Consider the following 4,944-nt stretch of genomic DNA (forward strand, 5'->3'; position numbering starts at 1 on the left):
CTATCTCTGCTGCCAGAAATAGATGGGTGAGTTGGTGCCATATCAGAGCAATCGCATCCCACTGGTGTTAGTTGCTACTTGCAGACTTTCTGGGATTGTCATGAGACACATTCTGAGAAGTTGCTCTTACACTTGCCTTCTTTTCTAAGGTTCTGACTAGATAAATGGTAGGTCAGTGAACAGAAGTGTGTGGTCATTTTACAGTAGATGATCTGAATATCCTTTACAGTCAGAGCCTCTTTGGGATGGAGGGAATAGAGTGCTTCTGTCAACAGTGGCTCATTGCCATTTCTTCCTTCCTCTCAGGAAGAGAGAAAACTAGCAATTCTGGCTTCCCTTTCCCTGGATACATAATAAACACGTAATGGCTCTCTCCTACCCTTTTGCCCTGCAGCAAGGCTGTATTCCTGCGTTTTGTTTCACGCTGCCTGTGGAGACTTGCCTGAGTCGAATTGCAGAGTTTAAAATCAGCTTGCTTACTTCTTGCTCACATTAGTGAATTCTGTGAGTGTATTCCAAGTCACACAGGAGAAAAACAGTCCCAGAGTGACACCTTTGCACTAAGCAATTGATCACATTTAGCAAACAAACAAACAAATAAGAAAGAGAAACATTGTCAAAGTACAACTCATACACTAAAACTAAAAAAAAAGTATATAATCCAGTTAACTTTCACAGAGGCAAGAGAAACTTTCCTTAAATGACTGAGTTTTAGATAAACCTGTGTGCTGCTTTAATTGTGACCAATTACAGACCCATTGGTTATATAATGAGTCTGCTCAGTGCCTTTCTGTTACCTTGGATGTTGTCCTACCAGTTCTTCCAGAAGCCCATCATCTCTCTGGGTTCCATTCCCACAAGGGCAGCTGCCCTGTGTTATATACACATATATGCCAGTCTTAGACTCTGAATAAAATATCCAAGTTATTTCGTAAAATTAATTGTGATTAAATTTAGATTCCATAACTTGAAACACTCCCTAGTCACCTTATGAAAATTGTGGAGTATAATAATAGCTTGACAGTGAGGTTGACTTTGATTTTGCCTGCTGCAGAGGAAAGCCCTGCACTCTGGGAGAGGCAATGCCATGAGGACTTTGTCATGTGATGCCCCACAGGATTTTCAGAGTAACTGGCCCTGTTAAGGTAAAACTGTGCCAAAATATGGCAGTAAGAACACTTGGGTTCTACTGCTGTGATTATAGAAAGTTGGTGTGATTTTATCTGCTTGTCTGAGAGCAGCTCTAGGGATGGTGTTGGGGACATAACAGAAAGAAAAGCTCCAGGAGACAAGTTCGTGGAGAAGATCTTTCTGATCATTTGTTGGTTGACTTGAGCACAACTGTGATTTTAATTTCTCTTTTAATTTTATAAAAGCACTTGCTAAGTCAAATAATTTAACTGCTGCTGCTAAAGGGGGAGCTTTTTTTTCCCATCCCTTGCCTGAAATTTAGTGAGTTTTCCCCTCTGGGGAGTTATTCAAGTTCATGAATTATTCTAAAACTGTACTTTCATTTCTTGGCCATTTAACAATCTGAATCAGCTTGTCAGAGGATCATATGCATACAGAATTAGGAGGAGGAGGTGAGACAGTAAGCAAGGACAGCAAGTAAGGGTTGTCCTCTCCTATTCCATAGAAGAGTTGTGTGGTTTTGTGAATGGAGTAGCAATAAACCTTGAAATATGTTAGATGGTCATTTGCACTATGTATAGTCAACATTTTATGTTTTATCATCGAATTTGCTCATAAGGTAATTAGAAAATCAAACTATATCGACACAAAACAATTGATATATGCATAAGATGCATTAGGTAATGTTGAAATAGTAGAAACTAATAGAACAAGGTCTTTCAAGTCTATTATGGTATACAGTACTAGATCTACACAATGAGTATGTAAACATTGCTAAAAGGATGTTTCAGCTTTTGCTTTTAAGAGTTCTTTTCTTAAATGGTTATTTGGAGTTAAAAGATCAGCCAAGGAGTGGTCATTTTTGCAGGTGTTTTGTTTGTCAACTGTTGTGATTTAATACTGAGTACTGATGTCAGAAGATCATTAGTCTCTGATGTGATCTCTAAATATTCCGGCTGCAGTTTCACTAACAGGAACTTTTCTAATGTTATTCCACTGAATTCAAGTAGCCAAAGTTATTCATGTCACAGAACATTTTTATAGATTCAGGTAAATAATCATTTCGCATTTCACAAAGACACACATCTCCACAAAGGAATGAAGAAAGCAGGGAGAGAAAGTAGGTCCTGGTTCTCTTTTGAAAAGCTCTTGGTGCTTTGGATCTCTGTCTGTAGTTCCACAGCTTCCGTGAAGGAGAGCAGAAAGTTTAATGAGGCTGAGAATCAGCTGAGATGGAGCATAAATCTGGAGGGGGTGGACAGTGGCTTGGTAGTTGTTTTCCATGTTTGGTGGGGTTGGGGGCGGGGGAGGTTGTGTTGGTTTTGTAGTTTTGAGGGGTTGGGGGAGGTGTTGCTGGCTGAGGTGTTGGGGGTTTTGCTTCTCCTGTAGCAACTGCTCTGTGAACAGGATTCTGTCTTCCTAATAATCGTTGGAACTTCTTATGGGTTGTCAGAGCATGTTTCTCATCCCAGTTTTGATAGCAGCATTCTTCAGCATACCCAGAAACTGATGAGTAACCGTGACAAAATAACAATGTAACTAATTACGCCTAGTTTTCAATGGATTTGTGTCCTTTGACCTACTCGTATTTTTCACTGCAGTATCCTTGTCCCTCGCAACCACCAATTTTCACAAAATCTGTAGGAATGTAATTATCTGGGACATTTTCAGATCTGTCAATTATGAGTTAGTTCAGTTAGGGAGAGAACAGCACTATTTCCCTAGGAAAACAAGTTAAAATACTAGCTAAAAAAAGGGAGATTTTCCAGGCTTATTTATATTTTACATCATTTCTTAAAAGGAATTCCTGTTCTTTATTAGAGAATTCTAGAACAAAAATATATCAATTCAGCACTTGTAGAAAGAGCAAGTGGAGGGAATGCTTGCTAGTCCTATTAGTTTGAAATGAGAGATTGGATTTTAAATATACTTTTACAGTGTGAACTACCTCTGTGAGCAAAGGTTAATCCCAAACATGTAAGAATTAATGTATTCAAATAATGTTAAGTTTGGATTTCTAATGCTAAAAAAAAAGATAGAAATTTCAGTCGCTCCACCTTCTTTTGTCATCCTTGTGCATCTGTAAATTGTAACATATTTAAGCACATGAGTAAACACAAGAACACTATCATCTGAAGTCTAGAAGCTGTTACATTAGCATAATTAACTTATCAACCTGTTGTTCGTGATAAGTTGGCTTGCAAAGTGGTAATATTGAATAATTGTTAAGCTTTCTTTTTAATTACTGTTTAGTGCACCAGGACTGTTGTAGTTCATTTTTAGGCATAGAAATTGAGATAATTCCCTCCAGCCTGATCTTGCTGTCTGTATTTCCTGTGTGACAAGTGTGCATGCCATCACTGAACGGGGAACAATAACAAAATTATTCTGGATTTTCCTTCTTTCCCACTCTCTTCCTTTAACTTAAAGGGTTAAATTTAAAAAAACCAAGTTGTTTGTCCTAAATGTTCTTGCTGCAATCCATTATGCATGAAAAGAGTCTGAGTCCATTTGCAAGACCTCTAAATGAACTCCATTCATTCCGTGCTTAGAAATGTCCATTCAGCCAGAAACAGACACAATAGTTACAACCTCATTTATTTGGCACCAATACCAGCTTATTAGAAGTGAAGGGCTTGTTATGAAAAAGTATAGTAATTTTTCTATGCTAGTTATATAATTATTTAATAAAATTCCTTTAGGGTTTGGATAATGTAAAATTGCATATATTCCTTGCCCATCATTGCAGTGTAGTAGCCTTGCATTCATCTAAAATTCTCAAACATTCATGAAGATCTTGAAATAGCCATTTCAAAAATGTAAGTTGACTTAGTTTGACTTATTTTCATGTAAAAGAAGTTATAGAGGCATCTATTTCTAGTTGACTCAGAAATTAAGCCAATTAGTAATTATAATTAGCAGCTATGGGAAAAAATAAATTTAAAACTTTATCTTTTAAAACATTAAAACTTTGTTTACGTTTGGAAGTTAAATTACTGATGAGAGGCATGTAGAAATTGTAGGAATTTGGTACTATAATTTCATCAGGTTAAAATCCATGAAGATAAGTCAAGAATTCACTACTCCACGTTTTGTTGGTCTTAAACATAGAGTGGAAATTGTGATCAGCAGAATGTTGTGAGCCTCAGGTGTACAGGTACCGTATCAGACCGTATTATATCGGAGTTTAAATGACTTGGAGTGTTGAGCAAGGCTCATTGGCTTCCCTTCTAAGATTAGGAATGAACAAAAATGATAAGCATTTAAGAGAACAAGGCTTGCCTTACATGCAAGTAGGATTTTTTAAGTTCTCCTCATTCTTGGGGCCTACACAGGAGCCAGAGAGAGACTCTTTGTTAGGAACTGCAATGATAGGACAAGGGGTAATGGATTCAGAATAAAGAAGGGGAAGTTTAGGTTAGATATTAGGAAAATGTTTTTTACTATAAGGGTGGGGAGACATTGGAACAGGTTGCCTGGGCATGTGGTGGCTGCCCTGACCCTGGCAGTATTCAAGGCCAGGCTGGATGAGGCTTTGAGCAACCTGCTCTAGTGGGGAGGTGTCCCTGCCCATGGCAGGGGGTTGGGACTACATGGTCTGTAAGGTCTGTTCCAACCCTTAAATTCTATGATCCTGTGTGTGCAAAAGTCATGCAGCCTCCCATGGACATTCTTGCTCCAGTTCAGGTGTGAGAGGCTCAAAGGAGGATTTGTGTCCCTCTCCTGGGAGGTTGGGTGGCCATATGCATGTGTTAATGTCGTAACGTGCAGGTTGTGTTTGATGTAGAAATAAATATTGTGTTCAGAGGGAAA

The sequence above is a fragment of the Acanthisitta chloris genome, unplaced genomic scaffold (genome assembly GCF_000695815.1).
Source record: "Acanthisitta chloris isolate BGI_N310 unplaced genomic scaffold, ASM69581v1 scaffold20282, whole genome shotgun sequence".
Classification (NCBI taxonomy): domain Eukaryota; kingdom Metazoa; phylum Chordata; class Aves; order Passeriformes; family Acanthisittidae; genus Acanthisitta; species Acanthisitta chloris.